Consider the following 19,761-nt stretch of genomic DNA (forward strand, 5'->3'; position numbering starts at 1 on the left):
ATATTGATCACCGTTTACTTAATCTCCGTAGACCAGATATAACAGACACTACAAGGGATTTAAAAGAAATCTAGTTCTAAACACATTAAACTTTTTCAATCTATTTTTTTTTATTTTACTTAATGTTTTACTTAGACTTATTTAAGTACAGTTGACACAAAAAGTGGACTGCCTATTATAGTGAATAAATTACATCTTTTTTCTGTTTATTTTAAAGTACAGTAGTAATATTTAGAAATAAAATGTTGTGTAGTAGGTAGATACTTTTTGTATTTTTCAACAACTTTCAGAAGCAAAATTGTGTCGTATTTTGTAAATAGAATAACACGTTTAAAAAACACAATACTTCTTACGAAAACATCAGCTACGATACGATAGTTCATTCGTTCATTTAGACACACCTCTAAGGTGTGAATATTGAGAAATAATAACTAAAATTTTTAATTAAATAAACGTAAAAATGTTATGCGAAAAAAATGTTAAACTGAAACTTGCTTTTGAAAGAAATAAAGACTGTTAATTTTCTACTACGTTAATAATTACCCCCACCCCATCCCGTTATAAATGGGGTCTCAAGGAATTCCAATTAGTATGTTTGTGGTCCCCAAAGACCCCGGGACGTCTTAAGAATGTCCTTTTAATTTCAGGCCTCTTTACAAAACGGTGTTTTTCAAGAGGACGATAAGCGGTTCGGGAAGGATGCTTGGAAAATATTATTGTTAGATCGTCAGCACATCGGATTAAACGGTTTTTTTTATATAAAATAGCTTCTGTTGCAAAGTTAAATTAAGCCTTAAAGCATTTAGAATCGATATGCATGTTTCTCTTTCACGCAAAAACCATTGAACGCATTTTGGTAACATATTATAGACTATTATCTATATGTATAGGTACTTATAATAAATGTGTAGAGAGGTCAATTCTGTACATGAAATATATTTTCAAAATAACTATCAGGGGGTGATTAGTGATCGATACTGATGCGAAAAATGCACTCAGTAAAATTTTTGTCTGTCTGTCTGTATGCATGTGTGTTCCTTATAGAAACAAAAACTACTCGACGGATTTTAACGAAACTTGATACAATTATTCTTCATACTCCTGGGCAGGTTATAGTATACTTAGGAATTCCCACGGGAACGGGAGTTGGCGGGAAAAAACATTTGTATGAAAAAATCTAAATCGCGTAAGATATATGAAGGGGGTAAAACGGGATCCACGCGTACGTAGTCGCGGGCGGCCGCTAGTAACATATAATAATTATTGATAACAATCTGTGCCATGGGAAAATGTAAGTGAATAATGAAGGCACTGAATCAGTTGCAGAAATAGCAAAAATATTTTTTGACAAGGAAACGAATAAAAAGTTTACCCCTGAAAAGTAACAATGAATACTTTTCCTTTACAATCTGTTGTTTTCACTCGGTGATAGCAGTTAATATTTTCGAGATTTTTTCGAACAAAACGAGCTTTATTAAAGAGTCATTTCGGGAACGGGTGTTCTTGTTTGTTCTCTGACTTATTTAGCATTTTCGAGGCAACTGTGTACTTTACAGCATTCATTTTTGCGTTTATGCTACTTACGCTGGTTTTTGCTTTCCCTGTTTCTTTTTATGAATGGGATGTCATTAAAGTCTGATCAGTCATCATCATCATCATCATTTCAGCCACAGGCCGTCCACTGCTGAACATAGGCCTCCCCCAATGCTTTCCATGTTGATCGATTGGTAGCGGCCTGCGTCCAGCGCTTCCCTGCTACCTTTACGATGTCGTCGGTCTTAAACGATTACGATGTAAACGAACCAAAGTCGCTGACATAGCCCGACGTATTAGCAAGCTGAAGTGGCAATGGGCAGGGCACATAGTACGCAGAACTGATGGCCGATGGGGCAGAAAGGTTCTGGAATGGAGGCCGCGTACCGGAAAACGCAGCGTGGGACGTCCACCTACAAGTCTGATCAGTGGATCTGCAAAAATGTATGGGTTAAGGTAGAAATAATTATGTAACAGTTTTATGTGTAACTTGACACGTCATCATCATCTCAGCCATAGGACGTTCACTGCTGAGCATAGGGTGACATAGGCTTAGAGTTTAAGACTGTAGAGTCAGTTACGACTACGATGTATTATTCAAACTTAGAGTTAATTTTAACGACACCAACGAAAAGTTTGATAGACGAAAACATAAAATAAAATTTATTTTGCCACAAAAATTCATAATCTGTTGTACTTTCTCCTGTACTTGAGTTTTATAACAGCTTTCACCCTCGAAACTCACTTAAATACAAGACACAAGTCGTATAGCTTACATTGTCTTACAGATTTATTGCCCAACATGGAGTAGCTACGAGTACAGCAAGCTATAGCATAATCCTTACTTTGGCATGTCATCGAGATATGCAAATCGGGGAGAGAATTATGTCTTTGCTTTTTGCTCAATGTCAAACATGTTACACCGGGTAGTCCGCCACAAATGATCACTACGATTTGACATTTAAAGCTTCAACCACACCAACGCGTACAGATCGCCATCGCCGGCGCGATCAAAGGCCAATGACAGGTCGCGCGACGCATGACAGTTCACGCGACCTGTCATTTCCCTATGATCGCGCCGTGATCGCGCCGGCGATGGCGATCTGCACGCGTTGGTGTAATAGGGATGTTTCCTGGGTCAAAAAGCAAGAGTTTTAATTAGTCCGTCAGTTAACTTATCAAAAAATACTCTACACGTATTTTTCACTTTTACAAACTAATGAAAATTTAAAGAGATAAAGCACGCCAAAGTTCATAAGAAGAGGCCCGTGACGTCAATGCGTGCATAAAAGTGCCGCACGTTGTGACGTCGTGCGGAACTTCAACGCACCATAACTATGTAATTATTTGTTAGATTGACAAATAAAAATATATGTGTCCAATATTTTTTGATATTAAACCGTAAGGTTTGGATTTTTTATTCTTGTTATTAACACCGACTTGTATAATAGAGCATTACAAATCTTTTGTACAACTATTGACTGGTTATGCATCATTTCTTTGCATCTTTTTCTTCTCTATCTTAAACTTCTCATCCATGCCAGAAAAGTATATCAAATGGGTTTCTCGCTGAAAAGTATAAAATTAGAAACGTGATGCTGATATTCGCCCGTATTCACACGATGCTTGCTTAAGTGAAGCAGCAAATCGAACACACAGCGTTGAATAGAGCATTGTGATTGGTTCGTGTGTCACCTTGTGCGTCCACGCGCACTGTGAGATCTTATAGTAATGTTTGTGAATACGGGCGATTATGTTGTTTTTTGTGTGAAAAGCTTTTATACAGCTACTAGCGGCCGCCCGCGACTTCGTACGCGTGGATCCCGTTTAGGGGTGGAGTTTCGTAAAATCCTTTCTTAGCGGATGCCTACGTCATAACATCTACCTGCATGCCAAATTTCAACCCGATCCGTCCAGTGGTTTGGGTTGTGCGTTGATAGATCACTATGTCAGTCAGTTACCTTTGAGTTTCATATTTATTTAGATTAATTCGATCGACCAAAGCTAACAAACTGAAGGATAACCCAGTGTAAACGGGCTTCTATTTAGCTGAAGCAAAAACTCAGCGCAATTTAACAACCGTCGACATTTCGACAGAAGACGTTTTGTTTCCAACTAGACCGGCGTTTACATGGGACGATATTATTGTAAAGATCGTGGTAGTTGCTGCTTTCATTTTACTTTTGAAAGTCCCTATTTCTTTTGTATTTAAAGTACATCAAGCTTAAGTTATACATATAAAACTAGCTTTTGCCCGCGGTTTCACCTGCGTGAAATTTATTTTGTCACAAATCGTCATAATAGTCCAGTCATTATTATAGTAAGTTCACCTCGGAATTCGAGATACCCAGCTGTAAGTCTGTAAATACTTAATAAATTATAGCCTATATCTATGTTATTTTGGGTTATAAACAAATAATACTGCAAAGTTTCATCAAAATCCGTTCAGTAGTTTTTGCGTGAAAGAGTAACAAACATCCATCCAGATATCCAAACTTTCACATTTATAATATTAGTAGGATAGTTAGTTATACCACAGAATAAGTAATAGTACAGGTACAGAAGGATTACTCCGCAAGACGATTTAAATAAATGCGAGTCTTGCTGCGACGCGATACAGTGGAATTCAGCTCGCACAGCACTACGTACCTACAATTTTATTCACCTACAAGTTTTGTCTTCACTCTTCTTACGCTGTTAGGGTTGCTGTCTAGTGAAAAAATAATTAATCTACTTATTTGTAATGACCTACGTATGTAGGTAAGTATGCATTCATTATGGTAAACCTTGGGAGAGGCCTTTGTCCAGCAGTGGACGTCATTTGGTTGAAACGAACGAACGCATTCTGAGCAGTAGTCATAGTAGGTTAGGTTCCTATACTATCCTAAGAATTATTGATTACCTACATGGCCAACATACCTTTCAGCATCTTTGGGAAGCGAAAAAAAAAGATAAATCCGGTAGATTACTTTTCGAATTTAAACACCCGAACGCCGCACAATATTTCTTTCTCTATATGTCCATTTTTAAATAATACTTTGATCATAGAATTATAATCATACTACAACGCACGCCAGCGTCCTGACGAGCGCGCGCGTGACACTCGACTGATATAATACCCGCCGGCGGGGCGCTTCGCTGTAGGTAATTATCGGATGTACCGCGCGGAGTGAGCCAGGCCTGGTTATACTAAATGTACCTACTATGTTAAAACCACTGATTTTAATGAATAAAACACCTTTGCCCAAATACACTTAGATACATAGAACTAACGTTTGACCCTTTCACTAATGATAGCTTTAACGATTTTTTTGTTAGATGAGAAGGCCGCCGGTGTCATTCGAATCTCATTTGTTTTGAATAAAGACATTAGAAGAGCGACATTTAATATTTCCACTAAAAATATCTTCTGATTTTATGAACAAGAAGTTTTTTCATAATATTTTTTTCAGAATCGTTTTTGCTTATCATGTCGTACTATGTAAATCCACTCCAGTATTCTTTAGTATCTCAAATTAACATAATCGACCGTCTTTCTGAAGTTTCGCAGAAGCAAGTAACTTCGTTAGTTTGTATTAATTTATTTGTTATTTTCCCAACTTAAGAAATACAAACCTTATGACTTCTGTCTTGTTGTATTGATATAGTTATCTACTTAGGTCTAGCACTTAACTCACTCAGTTCCCGAGGTATGGGAGGGTGACATTGACATATTGTGTGTAACGTGCGTATAAAAAAATATCCGTGCTTTTAAGCGATTTTGTGAAAAATATTTTTGGCAGGTAGTTGCTAATTGCTCATAAGATAGGCCCCCTTAATTGATATTTATTGTCGGTGGTGCATGTTTGTCACCTGTCATCCGCTTTGCAATGGAGGGAAGTCGAACCTTAATTTCGAACTCCTCCTATGTTCTTCTGATTAATTTCGTTGCGGGACCAATGACAGTTCATGAAACAACCAAAGTTCAACATAAGGCTAAGAACTCACGGCGCGATTTTCACCCGCGCCCGCGGCGGTTGCGGAATAGGGTCTTACACCTTTTTTTGAAATAATAATATGTTGTAAAATCAATCCTAAGGTTATAATGAACCAGTGGAATTTTAATTTTAATTTTTAAAAGCCTATAATGACTTTGACTTTTCGCGCGGAAACGCTAGCCGCCATGCTGACTCGGCTCGTGACGTCACTCCGTTAATTTCTTTAACTTTACTTTAAATTCTGCTTTCACAAAACCGTCTTCCATTTTTTTTTTTTTTTCTCTTATATCCGTGGTCCCAGCGGCAATCTGTAGGGAACTACAATAATCCACTCCTGTGTCCGTTTGCACTGTTCTTTGTCATGGGTAGGGTGGAGTCCAGTGACTCAGTTGCCCTCAGTGGTCATGGTTTCTCAACTGTCCTGGAATCTACTAAGGAGACCCCTGACACTAGCTCTTTGCAGTCTGCTGAATAGGAAGCCTTCAATGGTCATGAGTTGTTGTACTGAAGAGTTTGGATGATTTGAAAGTCTATCCTTGTAGCGGAGTGTGTGGCTCTTTATTTCCTCTCTGACTGTGGGCAATGGCAAGTCCTGATAGATGAGCTTGTTGCTGATATACCATGGGATTTGGTAAATCAAACGTATGGCTTCTGTCTGAAAGCGCTCGATTATGTCGAGATTGGAGTTGGCAGCTGTTCCCCACAGCTGTATCCCGTAGGTCCAGATAGGTTTAAGGATGGTTTTGTAGACCATCATTTTGCTACTGGTGTTCAGCTGTGACTGGCCTCCGACAAGCCACATCATGTTTCTTAGTTTGGCATCTAGGTGCTTCCTCTTTGTCCATATATGCTTTCTCCAGGTTAGCCTGCGGTCCAGGTGCAAGCCCAGATACCTAACGTCCTCAGCCTGAGGTATTTGGATACCATTAAGTTTGACCGGTGGGCAGGAGTTTCTTCTGAGAGTGAAGGTTACATGCACAGATTTTTCTCCGTTCGCTTTAATACGCCATGAATGGTACCATTTCTCCATTTCCGTCAGGCTTTCCTGGAGATAGAGTGAGGCCGTGACTGGATCGTCGTGTGTTGCCATTGTTACCGTGTCGTCAGCAAAGGTGCCTGTGAATGTATTTGTAGTTGTTGGCAGGTCTGCGGTAAACAATAGGTACAGCACGGGCCCCAAAACACTACCCTGGGGTATACCGGACGCTATGTTGCATAGGGCAGAACAAGAGTCTCCAGATCTGACTTCGAAGCATCTGTCTCCCAAATACGACCCAAGTATTTCGTAGAACGGGCATGGGAGGTTCTGTTTCAGTTTGTACAAGAGCCCTTTATGCCAGACCTTGTCGAAAGCTTGACTTATGTCCAAGAACGCAGCTGAGCAGTATCGTTTCTTTTCTAGTGCTTCTGAGATGATGTTTATGGTTCTGTGGACCTGTTCAGTAGTGGAGTGTCTTTCCCGGAAACCAAACCGTCTTCCATGACGCCATTTTAATAAAATAAAACTTAAAAGTCCATTAACGTGATATTATCACAAAAAAATTCAATATTTTACACATAAATCAACCCAAAAATCTACTGGTTTACAAACGGAGTGACGTCACTGCGGCTCCGTAATGGCGGATGGCGTTTTAGACATTTGAAGAACAGATTAAAAAGATGCGTTTTTAAAAGTGAATTTAAAAATTCTATTTGCACTTTTATGTAAAAACTAGCTTTCCGCCCGCGGCTTCGCCCACGTGGAATTTTGTCTGTCACAGAAAAACTTTATCGCGCGCGTCCCTGTTTCAAAAACCGGGATAAAAACTATCTCTATGCCAAATTTCATCAAAATCGGTTGCGAGGTTTAAGCGGGAAAGCGTAACAGACAGACAGACAGACAGACAGACAGACAGACAGACAGAGTTACTTTCGCATTTATAATATTAGTTGGGATATCAACGTTTCCCGTTTAGTTTTTATGAAATCTATTAAAGATATGAATTTTTTATATTTTTTCTTACATGGAGTAAAATACCCTATTGCGGTTTTATTTCAAAACTCACGGGAGCGGTTATTTGCATGGTTATTCTAAGAACTCACGGCGCGATTTTAAGTCACGCCGCGTGCTAAGTCACTGGTACTGGTACAAAATTGTCGGTTTTCGCGCGGGCGAAAACCACCAAGCGGGACCCGATCGAGCGGGACAACCGCGTCGTGAGTTGTGCATTAGTTTTTACATAAGTATCTGCATTCTACAGAAGGTGCGGGCCCGCAACCGTCGTCGCGGGCGCGAATGAAAATTGCGCCATGAGTTCTTAGACATTGACATATTGTGACATGACAAAGCACTTAATTCTGAAAGATATCTGTGGGTCTAGACAAAGTGCAAATTATAATCGCAAACCAGTCGAAAAGTGGTCGAAAAGCCCCTTTTTTGTATGGAGTTTTGACGGATTCGATTTTCGATTCGATCAAAAAGTGCGTTTTGTCTAGGGGGGCCGTGGGTCTAGACAAAGTGCAAATTATAATCGCAAACCAGTCGCAAAGTGGTCGAAAAGCCCCTTTTTTGTATGGAGTTTTGACGGATTCGATTTTCGATTCGATCAAAAAGTGCGTTTTGTCTAGGGGGGCTGAAGTCTCGCTAATATTTGACGTAACAAAAACCCTCCCATGTCGCTCTCCTACCTCAAGCTCTGATTGCGTTAAGCGTTAGAACTATAGTATTGTTATATTTATCTACATACCTAGTTTATTGGACTTCTGTGAATCTTCACATTAAGAGAAAAGTAAAGTTCAAATGAAAACTTCGCTCTGTTTGTTCAGTACCTTTTTATTTGAATAGAATTCATCATTTCTAGTTCATTTTTAACAAAGCAGTAGGGTAATAAGATAAATAAAGTGTTATTTTTGCTAAACTAGTAATTTAGATGATTTATGTGGGTAAGTATAAGATAATGTATTGGCTTCAGAAGCTTTGAAGCTTTTTTGTAAGCACGCTAATTTTGAACGTAACGTTATAGGTAACGTTACATACAGTAGACAACATCAGACAATATTTTTTGTTGTTTAAAATGCAGTTAACAGTTATATTATATTATTACTCGTATATTATACTGACATAGGGCGACAGAGAAGTCTTTGATATTTAATATTGATTGAAGCTTAAAAAGTAGCACGCGTTTAAGCTCACATCTTATGTCAAAACCCACTGTAAAAACACTTTTATTACCATTATTTTATGACTTTAATTTGCCAAGCCAGTATCAAGACTTCTTGAAGCAACAATGGAAGACTCGGGCAAACATTTGTCTTGATCTCTATAGACCTCTGTTTGCCCGGATTAGCTCGTTGCTCGGATGTAAAGCATATCTGGCTTTATTGACAAAGTTGCTCTTTCCGCAACAAATTGTTAGATTTGCTATGGAAATAATAATATTTAGAAGAATACGTTACGTAGGTTACTTTTCAGTTCGTTCGTTTATTCGTTTCAGCCAAATGACGTCCACAGCTGGACAAAGGCCTCCCCCAAAGATTTCCATAAGGACCGGTCCTGCGCTACCCGCATCCAGGCTCTTCCCGCGAACTTCACCAGATCGTACGATACTTTTCAGTGTGTCGAAAATATTTACCATTTTTAGTGTATCACAATGTTTTGAAATCTCAATAAATCTCAATGTGACCGGCCCTAAATTTCCAGGGAAACAGTTGCAAGCGACATGTAGCCAAAAAGGTTCTGTCCTATTTACCAAAATTACCCACTTAGTTAGTCAGAGTTGCTATGAACTGATAAATAAATGCATGGAACATAAATTCTTTTGGAAATATACTTACGCCCATATTCACACATATTACTAGGAGGTCTCACAGTGCGCGTGAACGAATAGGGTGACACATGAACCAATCACAGAGCTCTATTCAACGCTGTGCGTTCGATTTGCTGCTTCACTTGAGCATGCATCGTTTGTTTGGGCGTCAGTTGACAATGAAAGTCTGTCACGTAAAAGCCACCAGCGTCTTGGGAAAAAAGTTTGAAAGTCAAAGCTTTTATTCAGTTCACAGGCCCTTTTCAGGGCGCTTACACGTCCCAAATATAGCTTGCCCTACCACCACTTCGGGACAACCTATGGGCTGGTACTGAGAAGAAGTTTGAACACTGTAGATTCAGCTGTCACATAGTATGAAATTTTCGGCAGCGCGTCTGTCGCGCGTTTGTCGCGCTGCTAAATCGCCTAAATGTGAAAGCGCTCTAAAAACTGTTGTGAAATCCTCATTATTCTTTACACAAAAACATAGACACTTTCTTAGACGAGTCAGTAACCTACTTGCTCATCGCATAAACATTTACTACGTGTTTAACGGACTCATAAAAGTTGCAGCAACAAACAAAATGTTGGAAGATTTCTTTGATTTATTTTGAATAGAATTTAAAGTTTTAAATTTTACCTATCCTAGGAGGATGGTGTTTGATGTTTGGTAAACTTTATTTTGTAGTGAATACTCGTAAGTTGTAGTTTTAGATGACTTTGGGTATTGTTATGAGAAAATTTAAAGTGCGTTGAACCGGTGGTGCATCGACACCAGAGGGCTGTGTGAGTTTACAAAAACGTTCTCACTAGTGATCGCGTAAAAAAATTACATTAATGTATGACGGATTGTACAGCGCCCCTAGCGGAAACGTTCAAGAACTAAAATTTTCATTAATTTTTTTAGTGAGGACGTACGTTTGATGTAAACTCAAACTCACACTCAGCCCACAGTTGTAACTTACTTTGACAAAGTTTTTCTGTGTCTGACTGAAAGGACAGTGCCAATCCATGTATGGAAGTTGGACCAAGTGCTGCCCAGAATGAAACTATAGTGCATTTTGTTCTTTAGGCCAATACTAATTTGTAAACCGGAGCGCACTGAAATCTATCCCTGGAGTTAAGAGAAAAAAAGAGTTTTGTTTGGAATTATTTACATACAAAATATCATCGATGTATACCTACTACGCATAAGATTTCGCGATTTTGGCATTAAATAACACTCGTTATGTTGAACTTAACCATACTACATCCGTACACCTTACTTAAGTACGACTTCTACATTATTTATAAGTGATCAAGGGCTGTTGCAGTAGTTTGGTTAATTGACCGAAATTAATTATTTCCAAAATAGAGCAAGAAGTTTTAGCTTACAATAACTTCAATAATCGATTGTAATACACCAATAAATTGATTTTTCGCAAGGATAGAGAACTAAAACTTCTTGATTCATTTTGGAAATAATGATTTCTGTCAAGTAACCAAACTATTGCAACAGCGCTAGATCGCTTATAAAGAATGTCTAAGTCGCACTAAAGTAAGGTGTACGGATGCAGTATGGTTAAGTTCAACATAGCGAGTGTTATTTAATGCCAAAATCACGAAATCTTATGCGTAGTACGTATACATCGATGATATTTTGTATGAAAATATTTCAAAACAAAACTCTTTTTTTCTCTTAACTCCAGGGATAGATTGCAGTGCGCTTCGGTTTACACATTAGTATTGGTCTGAGGAACAAAATGCACTATGGGTTGATTCTGGGCAGCACTTGGTCCAGACCCTGGCACTATCCTTTTTTACGTGGGCCGAAGCTGCGGGTAAAAGAAAAATAGAATTGGGAGGACAAATGTGTAGATACTATGGAATTCGGGAGAATATAACAGCTGGTGCTGGGAAGAAGTTTTTGTAACTCTCCCATTTTACTGTCTGTGGTAACTTCGAACTCCTCCTATGTTCTTCTGATTAATTTCGTTGCGGGTACAATGACAGTTTAACTTTCCCTCGGGACAAACTTGACCTTCATTGCTTGGGTTTTTATTGGCGATCAAGCTGTAGATCCTGGCTACACAGGAGTACGAGTAACTCTTTCATAAAGGTCATTTTATACCTTTTTTTAGCTCACGCTTTGGACTATGATTGTCGGTCAAGCTTTCGATCCTGGCTACACAAGAGAAGCAGTAGGAACTAGAGGTGGGAATAGTCTCGACCCCTGATCCCCGAACCACCGTCCTGCAAATGGAACTCTGGGAGAGTTCGTACGTTTACCTACTGTCCGTAATCAATCTCTTTCATAAAGGTCGGTCAAGCTTTCGATCCTGGCTACACAAGAGTTGCAGCAGTAGGAACTAGAGCTGGGAATAGTCCCGTTCCCCGATCCCCGATCCACAGTCCAGTAAAAGGGACTCTCCCAGTTGGCAACAATGCCGCCACTAATTGTGCGGCTGCAATGCATCTATGACCCAAATGCCGTTCTAAAATAGTGCTCGCCGTCCAATTGATATCTGTGTCTACACGTCGCCGGGAACTCGATGCGTTTGTATTGTGCGGTTGAAAGTTATGAGCCATTTGATATTTATAAAATCTGAGTTTCACACCTGAAGGTGTTATTTCAACTATCGTTCGTTCGTTCGTTTCAGCCGAAAGACGTCCACTGCTGGACAAAGGCCTCCCCCAAGGATTTCCACAAAGATCGGTCCTGCGCCGCTTGCATCCAGGCACCTTCCGTGACCTTCACCAGATCGTCGGTCCACCTAGTGGGAGGCCTGCCCACGCTACGTCTTCCGGCTCGTAGTCGCCACTCAAGAACTAACTTTTTTAAATTTCAACTATCACATTAAGTTAACTAAACTGAAGCCATTTTTTCTGAGTACCTACTTATATTACAATATCTACGAGTACATCAAAGTAGGAAATGGGAATATTATACCGTGCTCGTCAAACTATATGCCCTAAGTGGGATTCGAAACCACAGCTTCAACTGGCATTTTATCAGAATGATAATATCGTTTAGCGACCCACTTTATTTTCGTAATTATGCAACCAGAGGTGTGGTTTAGAAGAGGGGTACTTACAAATGCTAACTCTGTGACGGATTTATCACTATGCTAAGTAGGCTGAAGCCTAGGCTAGACTGGCGGCATGCGTGTAAACCACCGGGCAGTCAGAGATTTGAGAGAGTGTGTTAGGGGTGTCCACTTTGAAAAAACATCGATGTTTTTTTCGATTCGATATTTTAAAACTGTACATCGATTTCTTTCGATGTATTGGAAGAAAACATCGATGTTTTGTATAAATCGAGTACTTTTTTAAGATTTTTTATAATCCACTAATTTAATAATTGTATTATTAAAAAACAGTAAAAGCCATACATGAGAAAAATCTTCATTATACAGTGTGAGTCACGTTAAAGTGCACATATGAAAATAGGTGAAACTAGACCTATTTTTATCGACAAAAAAGAAGTAAAAAATTATTGAGATTTTTTATTTTTATTTTTTATAGAATTTTTTTTCTTCCAATTACTTCTCGTAAAGAAAACATAATAACTTTTAAAGTAAGATGTATCCCACCAAAAACATTCTGTAAAAAACTAGCCAAGTCTCGATGGAGCTGCTTGTTTATCTCTAAAAAGTAATGAAATCTAGACAAAGTCGTGCCAAGTCTATGGTTCCTTACTGCGATTTCTTTATTTTTATAGTTAATGTTGTGTGGCTTGGCCGTTGAAGGGTGACAAAACCAGGTGCTCCATGACACCATTGCACCAATCTGTCGCCAGAACCGCTACCCATTGACGATGGAAAATTGCCACTTGGAAAACGTTGATTCAACAATAACCAGTCAATTGTAGGTTCAGTAAAGCTGCGTATTTATAATGTATGATTATCTTAATAAAGATTGTTCAACGGCCAAGTCACACAACATTAACTATAATAATAAAGAAATCGCAGTAAGGAACCATAGACTTGGCACGACTTTGTCTAGATTTCATTACTTTTTAGAGATAAACAAGCAGCTCCATCGAGACTTGGCTAGTTTTTTACAGAATGTTTTTGTATCGTATTAACTTTGTAAAACCAAAAATCGCATGTCTCTATCCCTATCACAACGTTTGCAATGATTTTATGTATTTTTTTAGTATCGCCTGTTATTTAGCATTATTATTGTTTTTATTTTATCAGGATATACATCTTACTTTAAAAGTTATTATGTTTTCTTTACGAGAAGTAATTGGAAGAAAAAAAATTCTATAAAAAATAAAAATAAAAAATCTCAAAAATTTTTTACTTCTTTTTTGTCGATAAAAATAGGTCTAGTTTCACCTATTTTCATATGTGCACTTTAACGTGACTCACACTGTATATTAAAGTAAGAACAAAAAAAAACATCCGCATTTATTTTTATAAGTTTGTTATATCCTAAGTATTTCCAGTGTTCTTTTGGAAGACTTTGCAAAAACAACAGTTTATTTAAACGTTTGCGCCTTTCAGCCTATTTCTTTGTTTATTGACACAAACAAACTCGCCAACTGACACGCGTGACGCGAAATAGACATAACAGTTTTTTTTTATTGTCACTAGAGACACTACTCACTGCACTCGTACGCAGTGTTGCCAACATTTTTAAAATACAAGTTGGGTTGTCCGTATAAGTAAAATTTTAGTGGTCAGACTTGAGTTTTATGAAATTTTAATTGGTTATCATCGATTCGATGTTTTAACACTGAAAACTTAAAAACATCGATACATCGAGTATTTCAATAGCTTTTCAAAACATCGGATCCATTCGATGTATCGCATCGTAAACATCGATGTTTTCAATACATCGATGTATATCGAATATCCCTAGAGTGTGTCCCAAAAAAAAAACGACTTCCAGGAGCTTAAAGTTGCAAGTCGGCAGCAGCTCTACTAAATTCACACTTACTTTAATGACGTCCCTAAAAACTAATAGCTAACCACCTCATATTGATCCTCAAGCAATCCTTCCATTAATATAACTGTCAATATCTTAACCCTGACATCACCCCGCATAATTTCCTAAGCTCCGACACAACACCAGTCACCCTCGTTTGCTCGTTTAGTTTAATGATTGTAGCTCTCAATGGAGGGTAAGTACCCCCTCACCTAAGGCTGGAGTGACGCCACAGGTTTCATGGTGTCCTGTGACAGGACTACATGGATGGGAAGGATGGGCAATTACCTAATATCATCGGTAATTCAAATGCGTTTATTTCTTTTACTTTGCCTAGTTCAGTTACAAGTTGTTGGAGCTTCTTACACCTCTCGAGAGATAGAATTGAATCAGAGAGAAGAAGAGAAGTAAAATAGGAACTGTGTACACGCTAGCATATTTAGCGCAGAGTTAGTCGATTTTATGTATATTTTCTTATTTAGCTACTACTTACTTCGGCTCTTGACTTACTCACGAGTTCTTACAGCAATATCTTCTGTTATAAAGCCTCAAACGCACGCTACATCACTTGCTGTTTCAAAGCATTACATAGAGAATAATCACTGTGTGGTTCTTAATAGCTATTAACAATAAGGGTCCATTCCGCACACAAACTGATTTGAGTATCAATGATGTTAAGTCGCAAACGACGGACCATAGAGCTGGTCTAAATTATCGATATTTTGTACCTATTTTATGGTGTCAACGACGTGATCTCAGTTAAAATACCTACACCAAACGATAGCAGAAACTGTGATGCCATTCACATCTAAAATGATGCTAAAATATGATTAAAATGCGTACCCAATCAGTCTTTTGTATTAAATTATTTTGTAAAGTAATGTTTCGCGTTGTGCGTACTTATCTACGACAAAAATACTGATGTTACACAATAAAATCATCTAATACTAGGGAAAATAAATAAAAATCTATAAACTATATGACTGTAACGTAGGCAAAGTGCAATTACAACAGCATAAAATAACTTGAATAACTTATTTCAGAATCGTGACTTTCAATATCAATAAAGAGCAAGTTTTGAAATAAAATCTTTTACATAAAAGCCAGATAACAGCTCTATTTCTCGCCGTCGATATTACCTTCCTATGCTACGATAGATATCGATATAGTGTTTACACAACATCACTAGCGCATCCTTCCTATTGTCCCTAAACAATATTAAAGTGTTTCGCGCCGGGACAAAGGCTTGCCGGTTGCCGGGACATTATTAAATTGTATACTACGCGCGGAATTGAAAGATGGGGACGGATGTATGTGTAAGCTTCAATTCATAACGATAAGTTTGTTATGTATTTTGTGATTGTACTACAAAAAGACAATGTTTGATGTGGTGTACACCTAAGTTACATTTGCTGAAAAGCTGAAAATAAAAATTACAACCTTATGCGCAATACCATCTAGTATCTACATAATAAGTATTTGGACGATGTAATGTAATGTTTTTTAACAAAAAGAAATCAGATAGGTTGTAGGACCTATCCTGCTTTTAACTAACACCATTCATATCATTAGTAAAAAATATTTTGATTAAGTCCTGTATCTTTTTTTTATCCACAACGAGGAAGCTCTTGGCTTGTATCTCACCTGATGGTAAGTGATGATCAGGCCGAAGGTGGAAGCGAGCTTCACCCGGAATCCTCAACCACAGAGGAACTGGCATTATAAATAAGGGACTGATTGATATATGATTTGTAACTCGCGCTATACTACAGGGTCTACAGGCAAAAATAAAGTACCTAGATAGGTAAATATATTCAAAGTTTGTTTCATGGAAAGTTCTGTTAGTTCAGAGCTTTCTGTGAGCTTTTCGCCCGTGTGTCCCCATTACAATGACGTCGCCGTTGACTGAGCAGACAATCTGGATTGATCGCTTCCACAAGCAATAGATGAATGTATCCTCCACTTTGATGTGGGCGATGCATAGAGTTTATAGACTTTGTGTAGGTGCAGTGAACAAAATAATGTTGCCTGTACAGGGTTCTGTACAACTTTCGATCACTCCGTTTTTCCATACTTATGTCATAATTGTGTGTTTAAGCTTCAGAAACCCAAATCAAGATTTAATTAATGCTACTGACAACGCCACTCTTGTAGCGGAGTTTTGGGCTGACACTGTGTAGGTTTGTTGTCGACACGACAAGAAGAAGCTTGTGAAAGACAAATTGTAGAAAATACTGTAGTATTAAATTAAATGTTTTACCAAATTAATTTACACTGAAATATTGTCCATTATCAATGAAGAAACTTAATGAAAACAATTGAAATTTGGTTTTTAAATTATTCTTTTTCACTGGAAACTGAAAAAACTGTTTGTGTGATGTGCTTCTTTTGTAAATCTACTTCGCTCCGTGAAGCGATAGCGAAATCGAATCTGTCACAAATGCCTTGTCTAGGAGGGCACAAGGTCGATCGCTTCCCGGTCGACAGCTCATGCCTAGTCCTGAGGGAAGGGCAATGCCTGCTAATTGCCTCGGTGACCTTGGAACTGGATAAATTATCGCCTGTTGCTAGGAATCTAGGTGTAATAGACTAGGTTACGCTTAAGAGCGTTGTCACATTTTTCATGCAGAAATCGAGAATTTGGCAGATTTCGAAATGATTTTAGTCATATAATTTATTGTTATAGCTTCTTTTAACTTATATCATCGTAATTATCATACGTTTTTACGGAATGTCTATTGACAAAATCTCGTTCAAATTGGATTTTTGCCTACGAAAACAGCGAATTTCGAAAGCCCGATTTCCAGGTAACTCGCGAAGGCACAACTTTGAACTAATATTACAACAAATTTATTTCTAAGTAAGAAGATAGAATGTATTCATTAGAATAAGCATACCCTGAAGAAGAAAGTGTATTGAGAAAATTTTGATGTTTAATTCATTAAAATGCATTTTTATCATGTCTAAGATAGTCAAAATTCGAGAAAATTACTGCAAGAAAACAGGTCACATCTCATAATCTAAAAGTCATTTGGCAACATAAACTACTTTATACTTAAGAAGAAACATAGTACTATTATTGTGTGAAAAAGAAAAAATATCTATCTTCAATCTTCAAATGAAAAATTAAACAAAAACTAAATATTTATTATTAACTTTTAGATAATAATTTGAATGGCGCTTACGATGTTTAGTTACGAGCTCTTTGATGGACACAGATATTATAGATAACGTTTAAAAAATGGCACGCTCGTTTTCATACATTTCATTCTATTTATTTAACCTATCCATATTTATGTGCGGAAACGTCACAAAATCAGAATAAATTTTAATTTTTCCAACCCGCATCATAAAACTAAAAAGTCAAAAGTAAAATTTAAATAGTAAATATTTTTCATAAACAAGCTTTTGATGCTGTAAAAAGAATAAAATAAAACATAAATTCTTTCAAACCCATCAACTTATTACTTTACTCAATTTAAAGATTAAAAACTTGTCGCGGGATTTACTAGTGTAAAAAATACATTAATTACGTAACTTGATTTTGCTAAAAGTCTGATCTGAGAAAAAATCAAATAGGTAAATTATACATTATTTCTTTATTATTATGTATGATGTACTGTCTTAGCTTAGGTACGATACAACTACGGATTAAGATCGTTTAGTCGACGCAGCGTTGAAATTGTACAGATAAATGCAGTTTGCGCACTCACTACGCGACGTCAAGCAATAAAAACCTAAAATTCGAACGCCAACTTTTTGCTACAACGCTCTTAAGGTAACTACTAGACGCGCGTAATTATGTTGCTGTCGCGCTCGCACACTCACTGCGGGTGCCCGTCGCACAGTCGCGACAGCAATATAATTACACGCGAGCGATAAGGATGGGTAGCTTGGGGTCATTGGACAAAATTCTACGTGCTGCTCACGGACCAGGCTTTAGTATCGATCGATCCTTCGGGTTCAATACTACCTACTAATATTATTTTGCTAAGATGGATGCTTATTACGCCCGTATTCACAAACATTATTATGAGGTCTCACAGTGCGCGTGGATGCACAGGGTGACACACGGGCCAATCACAGAGCTCTATTCAACGCTGTGCGTTCGATTTACTGCTTCACTTAAGCAAGCATCGTTTGTGAAGCGTTAGACTCTTTTGTGCAGAAACTGTTGAATGGATTTTTGTGAAGCTATTGTCTCCTCAAATTAAACTATAGGATGGATTTAGGATTTAAGTTTCAGCTTAATATAAAGCAGTTCTCGTTGAAAAGACATCCACATTCTTCAAGAAAGTTAATGAGTCGGTGATTTTGTTTCTAATTCATGAATTTTGAAGTTTCAACATTGTCTGGAGTGTTCCTTTCTGAAAACCATCAAAAGACCGTTCTAGTTTTATTTCATTTTACCATAACAATCGGCCAAGAACAGATTCCTCATCAATCGTGCCCTCCAAAAAACAAAACTATTTTTATCCAAAAATCACTTCATTATGTAGGTAATCTAATACACTAATATTATAAAATACACTAATGAACCTTATTTTATAATACACTAATATTATAAAATAAGGTTCCGTAAAATATTTGGGTTTTTCGGACACAAGGTGTAAAAAATCAACCAGAGAAGTTAAGTAATGGTCCACTATAGGCTAATAATGTAGTCCACGCGGGCGAAGCCGTAGGCGGAAAGCTAGTTTTCTATACATCTGGGAATCAAACCCGGACCTCTTACAAAGTAACCCACTAACCACTCCCAGCTAAGTTATTCTACCCTCATTTCGGCCATCCTGTCAGAGAGACAGGTTAACCAACACGCTTTTAGCGCCCCCTCCCGCTCGGGTTTCAGTTCGCTTAAAACTTTTGGGTTGGTTGTTGTTATCTCGAAGCTTTTGTGTAAAGAAAACATATTTTAACCGACTTCGAGAAAGGAGGAGCTTCTGTGTCTTACTGCCGATCCGTTACCGTTAATTGATATTTGTTTTTCATCATCCTTTTATTTTTTAGTTCGCGTATTTGTGTTTTTTAAACAAGAATTTAACATTTGTTTTTAAGGTACTTGTAGACCTTAGTATCTGTTAGGTATTTAATTTGCCGAGTGATTAGGAACTTTGAAAACTCTGCTAATATGCCAGAGGTTTGAATTCGACACTATACATACAGGTTGACTGGTAATTAGTGGTGGAGCCGTTAAGGGGAGGTAGTCTAGGGTTATTCTGACAGATATACTACGAGACCTACCGTCATTAGTTGCCCTGTATAAACCCTTGAAAATGAAAAAGATTTATTTAGTTTTGACCAATTTAACTGGTACTTAATAAGTAGACCCACTTCCAAGTTTTTCCTTGACGACGTTACATTACATCGAATCGAATTGATTGTACCTACTATTGCTACTAAAAATACCTTACACACCATTCCACGCGGAAGCCTACCCAGTCAAATTAATTGACTCTTCCTATATTCATTTGCATAAAAAATAACACTCCTAACGATAGGTTTTATGAAGGCTGTACTATTAAGCCCAACCCAATCCCTTTTACTTTATCGTG

The 19,761-nt window shown here is 37.8% G+C and overlaps 1 protein-coding gene across 1 annotated transcript in view; it reads left to right on the plus strand.

Moving 5' to 3' along the window:
• Positions 1–19,761, plus strand: part of LOC114362210 (muscle calcium channel subunit alpha-1) — a 74,230-nt gene that overhangs the window by 11,890 nt on the left and 42,579 nt on the right. The window lies entirely within an intron of this gene.

This window comes from Ostrinia furnacalis, unplaced genomic scaffold, assembly GCF_004193835.3.
Source record: "Ostrinia furnacalis isolate ACB-3 unplaced genomic scaffold, ASM419383v2 OfSCF6287, whole genome shotgun sequence".
Taxonomy (NCBI): domain Eukaryota; kingdom Metazoa; phylum Arthropoda; class Insecta; order Lepidoptera; family Crambidae; genus Ostrinia; species Ostrinia furnacalis.